This window comes from Schistocerca americana, chromosome 1 (assembly GCF_021461395.2).
Source record: "Schistocerca americana isolate TAMUIC-IGC-003095 chromosome 1, iqSchAmer2.1, whole genome shotgun sequence".
NCBI lineage: Eukaryota > Metazoa > Arthropoda > Insecta > Orthoptera > Acrididae > Schistocerca > Schistocerca americana.
The window spans coordinates 877,137,111-877,154,991 of NC_060119.1; the positions used below are offsets into that span (position 1 = coordinate 877,137,111).

General features: G+C 44.3%; 1 protein-coding gene across 1 annotated transcript in view; it reads right to left on the reverse strand.

The window, feature by feature from the left end:
* Positions 1–17,881, reverse strand: part of LOC124614112 (protein piccolo-like) — a 1,087,733-nt gene that overhangs the window by 440,637 nt on the left and 629,215 nt on the right.

A 17,881-nucleotide genomic window follows, 5' to 3' on the forward strand; every position in this document is an offset into this window, starting at 1 on the left:
GAAAACAGACAAACGAGGCTTCAAAAGACGAGCAAAGAGGTGTAGTGCATTTCCTTACAGCATGCGGAACGCATATTCTTCGAAGAATGGCATAAATGTACGGAGAGCATTGCATGTCTGTTGCAATTTGCCCTCTGGGGCACTGGGTGCCACCATAACTCTCCAGTATTCAATAATAAGGGCTTTCACATGGTAGACACAGGTATTTGTAATGTGGCGTGGCGCTCCAGGGCGTGCGTCATCGGCCAATGACAACTCTCCTTCCTTGAATCACATTGCGCCATGTCTTAACCACTGCTATGGATATGCAGCGCTCTTCATAGACATGTGACATTTCTTGATGAACTGCTATTCCTCGCATTCCTACCGCAATAAGGAAACACTTCTTTTGAAGACTCAATTTCTCTGTTGTCAGCACGACTGGGTCTAGCACACGATACCTCCACAACCACCCACTGCCAAAAGCTAATTCTGTATTGATATCGCGTCTTTACAAATACTATCCTACGTTATTATACGTTAACGAATATTTTCGAATGTTCTAGAATCAAAATTTGAAATGGCACATACCACATTAGGAAGAGGAACGCAACTTATCGAAAAAGTTTTTTCAAGCTATAGTCACAAATTACGTAAACGAGGAATGATTGTGTGAGCGGACAATTTTAGCAACAAACAAATCACCGAATACAGAATATATCCACTGATATAAATGACCAAGACGAAAACGAAAACCTGCAGTCATGGACTGTGCGGCTGGTCCCGGCGGAGGTTCGAGTCCTCCCTTGGGCATGGGTATGTGTGTTTGTAATTAGGATAATTTAGGTTAAGTAGTGTGTAAGCTTAGTGACTGATGACCTTAGCAGTTAAGTCCCATAAGATTTCACACACATTTGAGCATTTGAAAATGCAGACTTCCCAACAGAATTCCTAAACTCGCTTAATGTTTCCCGCAACAAAGCTTCCGAACAACTTACTAGAACCAGAAGTATTAAACGTAACAGATAAAGGAAAGTCAGTATTCATACCATGAATTTTACTCATTTCAGTTAACTTCTCATTCGGCTTAAAAGCTCCAGTATCCCGTAAGCCGACATCATAAATTTCAATGAAGCACAGGAACAAACAGTCCAATATTGCGGAGTGAATTTAAAACAATCATGTTGATGAGCTGGAAAAATACAAAACTTATTTGTCTTTGCACCCGAAAGCAAAACACTTAATGTTGTTTACAGCAATATACTTTCAAAAAGGTGGATTATACACAAATGAGATGTTCAACTGCACTTTCTTCCCACACAGAAAAAAATGGGTACAAGACCAAGAGAAGCAGGCTCTATTCATCTAGTACCACAAATAAAAAGTGTAATTCTCTATTATAATCATGAATTACGTACTAACCAAAGAACTCATTACTAAAACTGACGCTCCTTGTTCCCCAACAGCGACACGTGAACTCCACATCATAAATTCATAAATGTTCAAAAACAACACGTATAGCGAAAGAGAGACCTAGAGAGAAAAATGGCTTAAGGAGAATGCTAGGTTGCTTTGTTGGTTAAATTCCCACTCGTGCACCTCTCCAGTTGAGCATGCGATCCGTTTCTAATGAATGCAATGTCCACATGACAGCCGTGCCATTATTTCATTCCTCCTTCAGTCGTTATTTATGCTACAAGACGACCTACAGTTTAAAAACTGTTAAAATATTTGTGAGGAGACGTGAGAAGAACTTGATATGTTTTCTAAATTCCCTAAAGCAGTTTTTACTTACTCTAAGACGTGAATGTATGGAAGTGAAACGAGGACGATATATAGTTTAGACAAGAATAGAATAGAAGATTTCGAAATGTGGTGCTACAGAAGAATGCTGAAGATTAGATGGGTAGATCACATAACTAATGAGGAGGTATTGAACAGAATTAGGGAGAAAAGAAATTTGTGGCACACCTTGACTAGAAGAAGGGATTGGTTGGTAGGACATGTTCTGAGGCATCAAGGGATCACCAATTTAGTACTGTAAGGCAGCGTGAAGGGTAAAAATCGTAGAGGGACCCCAAGAGATGAATACACTACGCAGATTCAGAAGGACGTGCGTTGCAGTGGGTACTGTGAGATGAAGAAGCTTGCACAGGGTAGAGTAGCATGGAGAGCTGCATCAAATCAGTCTCTGGACTGAAGACCACAACAGCAACAACAACAACAAGGCGAGAAGCAAAAACCAGGAACAATAACTAAAACAACGTTTAAGGAAGTTTTCAGTCTCAGAGGAAAAAACAAGAAAGCGGTTATCGAATACGAATAGATGAATTCAAGAGTGTAAATTCCCTTCAAGAAGGCTGTAATACTTCCAGTTTCAAAGAAGACAACAGCTGACGGACGATAATTCTACTGGACCATCGGCTTAATAACTCACGGTTTCAAAATACTGACACGAATTATTTACCGAAGAATGGAAAAACTGCCAAAGCCGACCTCGAGATTCCGGAAAAACCCAGCAGCATGTGAGGCAAGACTGACCCTACCATTTATCTTAAGAGGATCGACTGAAGAAACGCAGACCTACATTTATAGCAATTCTTACGGTAGGAGGGAGGAAATATAGGGAGTGAAAGGTTATCTACAACGTGTATAGAAATCCGACTGTAATTTCAAAAGTCAAAAGCCAGGAAAACCAAGCAGTAGTTGATAAGGGGTTTGAGCAATGTTGTAACCTATCCCCAATGTTATTCAGTCTATACATCGGGCAAGTTGTCAAAGGAACAAAGTAGAAAATTGGAAAGGGATTAGTGTTCAGTGAGAAGAAATAAGAACTTGTGGAGTTTGACTGGTGAATTGTGACTGTCAAGAGACGGCAAATAAACATAGAGAAGCAGTTGAAAGGAAAGGATAGCGTCTTGGGAAGAGGTTATAAGATAATATTAACAAGAGTAAAACAAGCGTAATGGTGAGTAGTCGCATTAAATCAATCGATCAGGAGAGTCAGTTAACGAAATGAGAAACAAAAGTAGTAAATGACTTTTGTTATTTGAGTAGCAAAATAACTGACGACGGTCCACTAGGGAGAACATTAAATGCAGACTGGAAATAGCAAGAAAGCCATTTCTGAAAACGAGAAATTTGTTAACATAGAATGTTAGGTGTGTGTGAATTCCTAAGGGACCAAACTGCTGAGGCCATCGGTCCCTAGACTTATACACTAATTAAACTAACGTGAACTAACATAAGCTTAGAACAACAGACACACCCATGCCCGAGGGAGGATTCAAACCTCCGGTAGGAGAGGCCGAATGTTAGGAATTATTTTCTCGACGTATCGGACTGGAGTGCAAGTGAAACTTGGACAATAAAGAGTTCAGAGAAAAAAAGAATAGAAGCTTTTGAATTGTAGTGCTACAGAAGAATGCTGAAGATTAGATAAGCAGATAACTAATGAGGAGGTACTGAACTGAATTGGGGATAAAAGAAATTTATGGCACAACTAGACTAAAAGAATGATAGAAGGCATCCTGAGACATAAACGAATCGTCATTTTAGTAATGAAGGGAAATGTGTGGGGTACAAATTGTACTACAGTACGCAGCTTAAAATGGATGCAAGTTACAGTAGGTGTGCAGAGATGAAGAAGCTTACACGGGCAAGCCTTACGTCGACAGCTGCATCAGACTAGTCTCGGACTGAAAACGACGACAACAACAAATCCCCTTATTGTGTTTTAGGTGCTGTGTGAGCAAACGAAACAGTATCGGCAGCTTGTGGTAGTTTCAGGACGAGCATAAAAAAGTGACATCCAACTGTGTGGAAGAGAACTGCCACAAGAAAATGCAAACTTCCTGCTACAGTCTGCAGAAACAATGCCGCGTCACCCGTGGTTACAAGACGGCAAGACAGTATTGTTCTACGTTTCCCTTTTCTTCTGCGGTGCTGCAAAACCGCTTCCCTCCAGAGCGACCTAATTTTTTCAGATTTGCTGCAGTGTTGATAAACGAACACTCACCTGGTTGTCCTTTTATCTTCGACGAACTGAGTACGCCTGTTTTAATAACTGATGGCACGACGCTTCAGAGGCTGCGCAGTACAGTGCCCCCTCTCCCGCAGAATTGTGGATGAGTGCCAGCATACTGACAATGTGTGAGGCGGCGCAAGTGGTACGACACTGGACTTGTATTCGGAATGAAGCCGTTACAGATCCCTGCCTGGACATTCAGGTTTTGGTTTTACGTGATTTCCCTAAATTGCTTGAGACAAATGACTGTAGGAGTTTTGCCTCTGAAATGGCACGGCCGGTTCTCTTCCCCATCCCGGTCCTACCCCGTCACCTATGACCTCGTTGTTGACGGAAAGTTAAGCCCTAATTCCCCCCCCCCCCCCCCCTCCGCCTCTCCCCTGCCTCTAGTAATCCAAGTTAAGCACTCAAAAGACACGTCATCAGATACAGGGATTAATCCAACAACTTCCGTATTACTGCGCAAATCGCTATTTTGGTGACTATTCTGAAGTAGGATCCTTAAGCACATATTGCTGAACTCCTATCAAAATAGACCAGACATTAGTATCGAAACTGCAAATTATATACAAAAGCTACACTTACAATATGGACTACTGCATAATAAAGAATCGCACCCTATGCGCTTTGATGACGGCGGCTATCTCGCAATGATACACAACTGCAGAGGCCATCAGATGCTTTGATTCTAGAAAATGACACTGCTCGCTGTACAAAGCGTGCACATCCATGAAGCTCCCTGGATATTCTAAATAGAATAGTCGCCCTATAATCGTCAAGAATAAGCACATACACACTCGTAGTATAGGTGTGTTCACAATTTTCAAGGTCTGTGGAGTGGTGTATTGATTTGTCGAAGCCGAAGGTTTGCTATGTCATGCTGCAGCCGACTTAGATGACGCACATGAAATGTCAGAGGCCCATTTAATACCACGCTAAAAATACCGCCACAGTATACCGACCTCATACTCCATGTTACTCACTAGTCCAACTGATCTGCCGTTCAGTTGGCGACCTCCTGCACACTCAAAACGTGTGCCTGTGCACTCTGCATCTTTACTTATGTGAAGGAGATAACCGATGCTGTGGCTGTTCTCATAGTGTTAATTCTCAGCACAAAACAAACGAATGCAGCACAGAACAAGTGAGTGTGGCACAGTGTCCTATCCTCTCCGTAAGTAATAGGGTGTAGTCCGATTAAGTCAGATGACGACGATAGACGTAGATTAGGAAACGTCACTACTGTAGTAGATGAGTCCTGCTATTAGGGCAGCAAAATGATTCATTATGGGCGAAGCAGTGAGGATATAAAATGCAGACTGGCAGTAGCAAGAAAAGCTTTTCTGAAAAACAGAAAGGTCCTCAAGTCGAATAAAAATTTAAGTGTTTGGAAAACACTTCTGGAAGTATTTGTATGGAATATAGCCTACTACGGAAGTGACACACAGACGATAAACAAATCAGCAAGCAGAAAATAGAAACTTTTGAAATGTGGTGCTACAGAAGAGTGTTGAATATGGGATGAGTAGATCGAATAAGTGATGAGAATGTACCGAATAGGAATGGAGAACAAAGCTTGACTAAAAGAGGCATAGAGGAAACACCAGTTTTCTAAAGGATCGAAGTGCGGGAGGGGGGAGAGAAACAATCTGTAGAGGGAGACCAAGGTTTGAATACAACAACAATAGATAGTGAATATAGTGGCGATGGGCCGCAGGGGCTGCGTTACTTTGTTTTCGTTTCGCTGGCAGCCTGTTTCGGTATCGTAGCGCGTGGACATCAACGCGCACCAGATTGCAGATTATAGGGGCTAAAAATGTAATTTTATTTTATTGAAGTAATAATGAAACTTTATGATATCCCCTCGTACGCACACGTAAACTGCGCATAAAGGATACTTTTAATCTGAAAGCCATCCCACACAACCCGCCCCATAATACCACAGTACCTGTTAGAAAATAAGATTATGAGCGCACTCCCCTTTTCACGAACGGTGGATTGCAGAAACTTTGCTTCGATAAACTGAAAGTTTTATCAAAAGCTGACGATGTTAATGTCACGTGCGCGCATCCCGTAGAAGCATCGAAACACGGTTCTGCAGCCCTGTAGTATCAGTGGGGCACAAACTGCTGGCCCCTCCGCAGCAGAGGTTTTTGCCTGCTCGCATCAGCCCAGATGACGCAGGGAGCAGCATAGCAGAGCCCGCTGCAGTCATATCTCGCCATGCTGACATCAGGTCAGGCCGCTGCAGCTGTTTTCTCATTATGCAGACACTTCACTTTTCATTTCCAGGAAGTGCGTGGCTTCCCCACAGAGAATGCACAGAGCTCTGTTAATGACGTCTCCAGCAATTCACTGGGATAAGTGGAGGTCTTCTGTTAACGGTCTGCTGTACTGTATCCTTCTGTCAGACACTTAAGTGTGATTTGCAGAGTATCCGTGTAGATATCACTAGCGTATGCTGCTTCCTTTATCTCAAAGTTACATGATTGTCCCGTTTCTCAAGACCACTGCTTTTCCTTCAGAGTCATTAGCTTTTTTCCAGAGGTTGTCTCGCCGAGGCTCGGACAGCTGACAGCTTCGATGGGCATTGGCTGGCTAGCCTATCCTAATGGCTCATGCCGGTCGGCACTACTCTGACGGATTTTCGCCAGTCGATTGTCTGAATACCGAACAATGTGCCATCGTGTGAACTTGCTTACCTGAGAAACGAATCGGCATTAGGAAACATCCTAGCATTTGTATAACGAGATTTAAGAGAACACCTGAGAACCTACATCAGGAAATCCAGGTAGGGATGTGAATCCACGTTTTCCAACATACGAGACCAGTGTTTTACCACGGTGCTAGCTCGCTTTCTGCTGCTGTTACTCCAAGTGACCCATCTCCATATCAGATTTAGGAGAGACCCAGTATGATAGTACCGCGCGACTCGGAGGGAGTCTGTTTCAAACGAATCACCTGTAATGAGCGCCTAGAGGAGACGCAGTGGCATACATCTCCTGAGCAACAAGCTGTGCATCAATGTCTTAAACTTTTCAAAAAGTGACACAATTGTTTATGAAACGTCCGCCTGATTGTGACGTAGCACTCGATGAATACTTCGGAGCTATCTGAGACGTGTAAGAGATAGGGCGGTATCAGATTCCAACCATTCTCATAATACGGAAATATCAAAAACACAATGCATTACAATGCCTAATACTGTGCAGGAAAACCGCTGGCATTCAAAACAGCTGCAAGTCGTCTTGGAATGGATGAAGTCAGGTTCTGCAAGGCTTTGAAGGGAATCGTATGCCACTATTCCTGCAGAAACAAAAAACTCATGAAACGATTTCGAAGGTGTATAGTGATCACACGTCCTTCTCTCCAACGTAGATCACAAAGGCTCATTATTATTGAGTTATGGTGACGGTGGTGTCCAGGGGAGATGCGACAATTTACCCTCGTGCTCACAAAACCAGTCCTGGACGACGCGAGTTACGTGAATAAGACCGTGTCGTCTTGGAACACAGCATCGCCATTGGAGCACAAACTTAGATACATGGTATGGAGCTGGTCAGCCATAATAGCCAAATAATCCTCGGCAGTAAGGCGCCGTTGCAGAGTAGCCATGGGGCCCATGGAATACGATTATATGGCTGCCCAAATTATCAGCAACGTAATTCGGCCAGAAGTTGCAAACAGTGTGCACCAAGACTGATCAGACCACATGACTTTTTCTTCCATTGCTCCACTGTATAGTTTTTACGGCTTCGGCAGCACGTTTACCTGTTAATAGGCATTTACATCACCGATGAATGGTTTTGGTACTCAAATTCGCATAATAATTCCCTTCTATGGAGCTTCGTGTTTTGGTGGTGACTGATTTCGCGAGTGCTTCATTCAGTTCTGCAGTGACTTTTGCTGCTGTCGTCTTTTTTTTCTTTTTTTTTGCCACAATCCTCTTTCAGTGACCGCCCGTCACGATCACTGAACACACACTTTTGGCCGCGTTGTGATGTTTCTCCGCTTTCCCTGTATGTGATATAAATCTTCGATCGGTGCCTCTTGAAACACCAAACACTTCGACTGTCTTTGGTTACGGAAGCACCCACTATACGAACAGCAACAATTTGCCCACGTGCGAATTCACTTGGCTCCGACATAATGCATTCACAACTACACAGGGCACTGTTCGGGTCACGACTGACGCAACGTATTGAGGAAACTACACAAGTGCTTACGTGGTCAAATATAGCAGCGGAACCTGCTTACTTTGCTAGCATCTCCATTTATGTTCAAGCATGCGTTGCCCTATTTTCGGTAACCACTGTAGCAGGGGAGGAGTATGAAACCGGAATTTCCCTACAGGTGTCCTAGCCGTAAGTGTAGGGCCCGTGAGACCGCGTCTGCAGCACCGTCTGCTTTCTGTAACGGCTGACGACGAATGTCAGCACACAGTAACCCAAGTTCCATACATCGGTATCTGTTTCAAACACGTAAAAACACGTCGAGTTTTGTGCCTAAGAACTATGATTTGTGGACAGCAATGGTATTCTGTTATTTGAAAAAAACTGCTGCAGAATAGCATCGAATACTTGTCGAAGCTTTCGGCGAACAGGCTCTTGGGAAAACACAGTGTTTCGAGTGGTTCAAAAAATTCAAAAGTGGTGATTTTGACGTGGGAAACGATGAGCGCAGGAAACCACCGAAAAAGTTCGGGGACAACGAATTGCAGGCCTTAATGGATGAAGATGGTACTCAAACTCAACAGGAACTCGCGGAACAATTGAATGTGACGCAGAAGGCCGTTTCTCTTCGGCTGAAAGCTGTGGGAAAGGTACAGAAAGTGGGAAAATGGGTTCCGTATGAACTGAATTAAAGACAGCAAGCAAAACGAAAGACCACTCATGAAATGCTGCTCGCCACATACAGAAGAAAGTCGTTTCTCTATCGAATAATGACAGGCGATGAGAAATGGATATATTGTAATATCTATAAGCGTCGTAAATCTTGGGTGAATCCAGGCAAACCATCGACATCTACTGGAAGTCCAAATCGCCTTGGATAGAAGACAATGCTCTGAGTTTGGTGGGATCAGAGGGATGTCATCTACTATTAGCTGCTAAAACCTCTTGAAAAACGACCGGAATATGGAAAAAAGGCAACAAAGTCATATTGCTCCATGATAACGCCCTATCACACAAAGTAAAATGGGTCAGGGAAACGATCGAGGCGTTCAGTTGGGAAATACTAGGGCATGTGGCTTATTCTCCAGACTTGACTCCGTCAGATTACCATCTATTTGCATCACTGGGACACGCTCCCGCAGAACAAAGCTTCAATTCGAATGAAAAAGTACGAAAATGGCTCGCTGACTGGTTCGCTTCAAAATAAGAACTATTTCTTTGATGTGGCATTCATGGCCTGCCGGAGAGGTGGCAGAAATGTATAAATAACAAGGGACGTTATTTTGAATAAAATGTTGTTTATTCGTTTCAAACAACAGACGTGTAATTATGGCAACCAAATTCCGATTTCATACTTCTACACGTGGTATGTGGGCATATTTCAAAAGCATTACCACAACTTAAATTCTGTGCTTTTTTCAACTGCAGCCTCTATGACCTTTATGAAGATGCATCAGAATGGGAATTAAATGTGCTGAGACTGAGACTGCCCGTTTACGCTGCAGAATAGGCGGCATTAGACACTGCGCCTATGACGTCCTAAGCCACGTCAGCAAGCTTGCGCAACAATGGGTAATGGAAAAGGAAGACTGACATTCCGACTGATGTTTTACGCATTCTTTTGTTATTGATGGCCACAGGCATAAAAGAAACCTGTCTTCGTAACTGAACGGCGAGAGCAATCTGTGCATGACATTAAGGCTCCTGCGTCGAATGGATTTCTACGCACACTGCTGCAGGACCAGTCCCGTGTAATGTACACTATTGCAACAGCGGTATGTCCACGTTTTCCAGGATAATTTTAGACTAATGGGACAAAGTTTTAAGAATCATAAAGAGGTTTCAGGAAGTGAATTAAGATTCAGGATAAAAGGGTATCAATGGTCAGATATGCTGACGACTCCGCGACTCTCAGTGAAAGTGGAGAAAAAGTGGCAGGACCTGTTGAATGCAATGAACAATCTAATGGGTTTACACTATGGTTCGAGAACAAACCTAAGGAAGACGAAAGTAGTGAGAAGTAGCAGAAATGAGATTAACGATACTAAACATCAAAACTAAAGGCCACAAAATAGACGAAGTGAAGGAATTATGTTATCTCGGAAGCAAAATAATACATGACAGGCAAAGCAAGGACGACAAAAAAGCAGACTAGCACTAGTAAAGAGGGCTTTCCTGACCGAAAGAATTCTACCAGTGTCATAAGTCGACCTTAATTTGAAGAGGAAAATTCTGAGAATGTACTTTTGGAGCAGAGTATTGCATGTAAGTGAATCACACATAGATTATGGGAAAACCGGAAAAGAAGAGAATTGAAGCATTTGAGATGTGGCGCTACTAGAGAATGTTGGATATTTGGTGGACTGATGAAGGAAGGAATGAGGAGGTTCTCCACGGAACCGGTGGAAAACACTGACAAGAAGTAAGGACAGGATGATAGGACGTTAGTTACGACGTCACGGAATAGCTTCCGTGGCACATGAGAGAGCTGTAAAAGATAAGAACTGTAGGGGAAGACAGTGTTTGAAATATATTCAACAAATAATTGAGAGCGAAGGGTGCAAATACTGCTCTCAGATAAAGAGGTTGGCTCACGAAACAAATTAATGGAAAAGGAACTAACCACACAGACACGGACCGAATTACGCTAAACAATCTAGATTCCGAAACCCAGCACTCAACCATGACAAGAGAAATCAACTGTATGCTATAGACACGAGGCGTCTTTTAATGCTAAGCCTTACAGTTCTTCAACGCATCACCCCTACCCTCCCCCGATGCGTGGCAACTACTTTCCATTCAAACGTAGACGGCTGATGCCATGGCGAGATTCCCGCAGTCCCTCTAACCCGTGGGGTGTTCGTTAGCAGGACGGTTGAGTTGCTACTATCACTTACATGTTAGTAACAGGATTGCCTAGTCCCCTAAGAGCTGCCTGACAGTAGCTCTTAGGCTAAACTGATTTTGGATAACTACGTTAGTCCGTGACATTTAACTGAATCGTTCCCGTATGGAGGATTCTGACAGCATTTTGTGCTTTATCACAAAAAAAATTGCTTTATCACAAAAAAATGGCTCTGAGCACTATGGGACTTAACATCTTAGGTCATCAGTCCCCTAGAACTTAGAACTACTTAAATCTAACTAACCTAAGGACATCACACACATCCATGCCCGAGGCAGGATTCGAACCTGCGACCGTAGCAGTCCCGCGGTTCCGGACTGCAGCGCCTAGAACCGCACGGCCACCGCGGCCGGCGCTTTATCACATTATGAGTCAATGATACCATAGCTATTGCTTTTTTTACCAAAAAATCAAGCAATTATCAGTGCTTTCAGGATAGACATTTCCTACAAAACATGTTACTTCTGCACCTTTACTCCACCTACCGACACCTGCCTCACTCACACCCTGTGACCCCGTTTAAAATCAACCAAATTAAAATGTTGCACCATACTTCGTAAATCTCTTGACTGCTGGACTTCTTACTTCCGAATTGGCGGAAATTGGAAGACTTCAGTACTTTCTCAATGCTTTTTGTCTGATCCTTGCTAATAATAACAATAGCAATAATAATAATGTGTAAGCCCTATAACAATGAAGTGGCCACTGCACAGTTCCTCTGTTGCTTCGTTAATTAGTTAATTTATTTGTTGCGAAGTGAACAATGAAGCAATTTCTGGTCTAGCTTCCGACACTTTGCGTCATGTTAATGCTAATATTTAAAAAATGTAATTATTGGTGATTCATTACAAGTATACAGTCTTACGACACAGTGAAACCAGCAATGAATGATCTTTCAAAAATAATTTTGTTTTGCGACGGAAACACAATCGAACCCTTTTGTTCTTACTCCTCTGAAAATTTTATTTTACCCCTAAATTGCCCGCAGTTTGGGAACTACTGTTATTTTTGGGAGCCTTTCTATACAGTTACGAATAACCTTATTTGGTTAAAAATGACGTAGTACGTAGGTTTAACAACTTTCTCAGACAGTTTGTAGACGATCTTGTCGCTTGAAGGGAGGTGTTACAGAGAAAGGCGGTGCCATGGCAAAATCACTGGAATCGCAATCGGGAGCGGGAGGTCACAGTGCGGATTTTCTAGTTTGAATTTTCTTAAATTAATACTGGTGAATGTCCGCAATGAACAAAAACTCGGTTGGATACCTGCACCGTGTCTGATGTCTGTGTTGTACGCGATTCGATGAGGCATAATACTGGGGAGGGTAGTACCAGTCTGCTGTTTTCGGGGTACTGGGGTGAGGTGCGACCGCATCGCGCCAGAAACGGTTACAAAACAAGTGGTGCGAACCGCCCTCGAATAGTGGTTGTTTGTGTGTCTGTGCAGTGTTGACTGTGAGATAGTGTGCCCGGCCTGGCTTTTTGCGTCGTCGTGGAGTGACAGCTGAGTGGCGCCACTGCTGATGTTTAAATGTCGCGAGCCGCAGCGAGGAGCTGCGCTGAGCCGGCGCCTCGCCTGCGCCCCACCACACTTCGTAGCACACCACACGGACGCGCCTCGCTACATCCGCCAGCTTCAAACAGCCTATAAGCAAGACGTCTACCTCACAATGCGAGCTGCCTACCTTACAGTCGCTCCAGCAAGTATTGGTGAAGACACCTTTTCACACTTAATACAAAATGTATAAATGTATATTCGTATATATTATATATACACGATTAACTCTGACTCAATAAAGGAAATAATTTCTAAATTAAAATATTTTCCAAACACACGTAATCAATTAAATGAGGGTTTTCTCCTGCTCAAAAAAATATTGGCACACCGTACGCAGTTTGTTATTATGCTTGACGGACAGACAGCGTCGCGCGTACCAAATTTGTGCAATGGGTATTGCCAAACACTTCAGCTGCTTGGCAGGCGGCCAGTGTAAGGGGCATTCATTTGTCACAATGAGTCCGACGGGGAAGGATCATTCCCATCGTGAAAGTTACCATGTTAATTATGGAATAGTTCGAGCAATCATTAAGAAGGTTCAAGAGATTGGAACAACAGACAACATACGCAGATCCGGAAGTGCAAGAGTTCTTACAAGTAAGGAGCATGCCAGTGGAACATTTTGACAGTGACAGAAATGAGTGAAAGAGACAGTGCAGAGGGGAGGGAGGGAGGGAGGGAAAAATAAAGAGAAAAAGAAAGTGGAAGTGGATGAGATCCAGTGATAATGAGAGACAGAGTGTGACAATAATGGGGAAGAGGGAGATAGTGACAGAGAGAAGAGACAATAGCAGTAGGAAGGATGGAATGAGATAGTAACAGTGAGTGAGTGAGTGAGTGTGTGTGTGTGTGAGAGAGAGAGAGAGAGAGAGAGAGAGAGACTTACTAGGGGGTGTGAGTGACTTAGAGGAGCTTGTGGGAGTTTCTGGCGAGTTGCATGGTGAAAAAAGCGCGAATATGTTCCCATGCCAAAATTTTTGCGAACTTTTTATAGGTGCTGAGGAAGGTGGAATGAGGCAACTGTTACCCCCCCTTTTCAGACAGACTTTTACATAAACAGGAACATACACTACTGGCCATTAAAATTGTTACACCAAGAAGAAATGCAGATGGTAAACGGGTAATCATTGGACAAATATATTATACTAGAACTGACATCTGATTACATTTTCACGCAATTTGGGTGCATAGATCCTGAGAAATCAGTACCCAGAACAACCACCTCTGGTCGTAATAACGGCCTTGATACGCCTGGGCATTGAGTCAAGTCACAACTAAGATGGCGTGTACAGGTACAGCTGCCCATGCAGCTTCAACACTATACCACAGTTCATCAAGAGTAGTGACTGGCGTATTGTGACGAGCCAGTTGCTCGGCCACCATTGAGCAGACGTTTTCAGTTGGTGACAGACCTGGAGAATGTGCTGGCCAGGGCAACAGTCGATCGTTTTCTGTATCCAGAAAGGCCCATAAAGGGCATGCAACATGCGGTTGTGCATTATCCTGTTGAAATGTAGGGTTTCGCAGGGATCGAATGAAAGGTAGAGTCACGGGTCGTAACACATCTGAAATGTAACGTCCACAGATCAAAGTGCCGTCAATGCGAACAAGAGGTGACCGAGACGTATAACCAATGGCACCCCATACCATCACGCCGGGTGATACGCCAGTATGGCGATGACGAATATACGCTTCCAATGTTCGTTCACCGCGATGTCGCCGAACACGGATGCGACCAACACGATGCTGTAAACAGAACCTGGATTCATCCGAAAAAATGACGTTTTGCCATTCGTGCACCCAGGTTCGTCGTTGAGTACACCATCGCAGGCGCTCCTGTCTGTGTTGCAGCGTCAAGGGTAACCGCAGCCACGGTCTCCGAGCTGATAGTCCATGCTGCTGCAAACGTCGTCGAACTGTTCGTGCAGATGGTTGTTGTCTTGCAAACGTTCCCATCTGCTGACTCAGGGATCGAGACGTGGCTGCACGATCCGTTACAGCCAAGCGGATAAGATGCCAGTCTTCTCGACTGCCAGTGATACGAGGCCGTTGGGATCCAGCGCGGCGTTCCGTATTACCCTCCTGAACCCACCGATTCCATATTCTGCTAACAGTCATTGGATCTAGACCAACGCGAGCAGCAGTGTCGCGATACGATAAACCGCAATCTCGATAGGCTACAATCCGACCTTTATCAAAGTCGGAAACGTGATGGTACGCATTTCTCCTCCTTACAGGAGGCATCACAACAACGTTTCACCAGGCAACGCCGGTCAACTGCTGTTTGTGAATGAGAAATCGGTTGGAAACTTTCCTCGTGCCAGCACGTTGTAGGTGTCGCCACCGGCGTCAACCTTGTGTGAAAGCTCTGCAAAGCTAATCATTTGCATATCACAGCATCTTCTTCCTGTCGGTTAAATTTCGCGCCTGTAGCAAATCATCTTCGTGGTGTAGCAATTTTAATGGCCAGTCGTCTATTTGCACTTTTTGTGCTTCGATAGGAGCATTACTTCCGCTGGGTTTATAATGCTGCTAGGCTATCTGACGATCGTTTAAATATACTGAAAATATTAAGAAGTCCTACTGCACTTCCTTCGTCTCTGTGGAACATCACTCGTCCGATATAGGCTGAGGGCGAAGAAAGAAGTACTAAGAAAATTTAAAAAGAAAGAAGAGAAATCGTAACGTTATGTTGTACTACAGTTATACTGTGTACATATTTGGAGGTCTAGCAGTACGCCTACTCCTTGACAGGGACGGCGCCGGCAGGCGGTGGTCCAGACGTGAGTCAGAGCGGAGGACAGGGTGCGCCGGCGGCAGCCACTCCCTCTCGGCAGAGCCGCCGACGCCACAGCCTCAGCGCGTGCCCAGGCTGCGGCCCAGCAGTGGCGCCTCCCACGTCCGCCATTTCGAGTCGACCCGCCTTGTTGTGGTCCACTGGCTTCCGCGAATCATTTTGGCAAGCGTTAGAATTGTATTCCTCTCCTAGAAACTCAATGTTAGCCAAACTTGCAGAAACGCGGGTCAAGTAGCGAAAGCCACAAACGTAAATATACCAAATGAACGAAACAGAAAAAAGTGTCTGAAACGGTGGGCTGTCTCGATTACACAGACTGGCAGACAAATAAAGAAAAAGGTAATTAAGGGTGTAGAAAAGAGATGTGCTGAAGAAATACGAGCAAGGGTTATACACACTAGCTGATTTGAAGTACATGGACACAACTATGAAATAGGCAACTGACCCCTTCATGTCATGAGAGGCGGACCCGCCAGTGCAGAAGGAGGCGGGGAGTACTCCGCTGTCAGCAGAGAAGCGGTAACAGCACAACGGATCGGTCAGGAGAGCTCAGTAACTTCGGACGTGGACTACTCACTGAATGTCACCTGATTAATAAGAAACCCATCACGGACATCTACATCTACATCCATCTACATCTACATTTATACTCCGCAAGCCACCCAACGGTGTGTGGCGGAGGGCACTTTACGTGCCACTGTCATTACCTCCCTTTCCTGTTCCAGTCGCGTATGGTTCGCGGGAAGAACGACTGTCTGAAAGCCTCCGTGAGCGCTCTAATCTCTCTAATTTTACATTCGTGATCTCCTCTGGAGGTATAAGTAGGGGGAAGCAATATATTCGATACCTCATCCAGAAACGCACCCTCTCGAAACCTGACGAGCAAGCTACACCGTGATGCAGAGCGCCTCTCTTGCAGAGTCTGCCACTTGAGTTTGTTAAACATCTCCGTAACGCTATCACGGTTACCAAATAACCCTGTGACGAAACGCGTCGCTCTTCTTTGGATCTTCTCTATCTCCTCCTTCAACCCGATCTGGTACGGATCCCACACGGATGAGCAATAATCAAGTATAGGTCGAACGAGTGTTTTGTAAGCCACCTCCTTTGTTGATGAACTACATTTTCTAAGGACTCTCCCAATGAATCTCAACCTGGTTCCCGTCTTACCAACAATTAATTTTATATGATCATTCCACTTCAAATCGTTCCGCACGCATACTCCCAGATATTTTACAGAAGTAACTGCTACCAGTGTTTGTTCCGCTATCATATAATCATACAATAAAGGATCCTTCGTTCTACTTCAACCTTTCTAAAGCTACCGAAATTGACAGTTGTTGGAGTGACTGTTAAGTGGAAACGCGAAAGAACAACCACAGCTAAACCACGACAATCTTATGTACTAGGGGACAGGGACCATCGAGCTTTGCAGAGGGTGGTTGTAAAAGTCGATGAAATCAGCCGAAGGAATCACACTTAAGTTCCAAAGTGCTACCAGTGGTCCAGCTAGCACAACGACTGTGCATAGGGAGTTAAAGGGAATGGGGCACAACAGTCGAACAGGACCTCAAATCCACTCATTTCTGTAGTCAATGCTAATTGACGCTTAGTGCCGTGTAAACAGCGACGCCACTAGAAACGAGTCATTTGTAATGATGAATCACGCTGTACCGTGTAGCAATCCGATAGAAGGGATAGCCGTTGGCGAATGCCTGGAGAACGTTACCTGCCATCGTGTATAGCGCAAACAGACAAGTACCGATGTTACAATATGGGGATGTTTTTCGTGACTGGGATGTGGTAACCTCACTGAGCTTAATAAAACGCTAAAAGCAGAAGGGGATGAATACATTTTAAAGCACTGTGTACGGTGTACATTATGGGAACAGTTCGGAGGCGATGGTTGTTTGGCCGGCCGAAGTGGCCGTGCGGTTAAAGGCGCTGCAGTCTGGAACCGCAAGACCGCTACGGTCGCAGGTTCGAATCCTGCCTCGGGCATGGATGTTTGTGATGTCCTTAGGTTAGTTAGGTTTAACTAGTTCTAAGTTCTTGGGGACTAATGACCTCAGCAGTTGAGTCCCATAGTGCTCAGAGCCATTTTAACCATTTTTTTTTTCGATGGTTGTTTGTATCAGCACGACAATACATCTTGTCAAAAAGCAGCATCTGTGAGGCAGTGGTCTGCGGACAATAACATTCCTGAAATTGTCGGGCCCGCAAAAAGTCCCGACCTGATCCCTATGCAACACATCCGGGATGAGTTACAACGTCGAATTCTTTCCAGACCCCAGCGTCCAACATCATAATCTTCTTCGGTTTTTGAGGAAGAATAAGTTACCATTCCTCCATACAGATTCAGACGCTTCATTGAAAGTGCACCCAGTAGAGTGCAAGTCGCTAGAAAGGTGAAGGTGAGCATACTCCACATTAATTTCCACTGG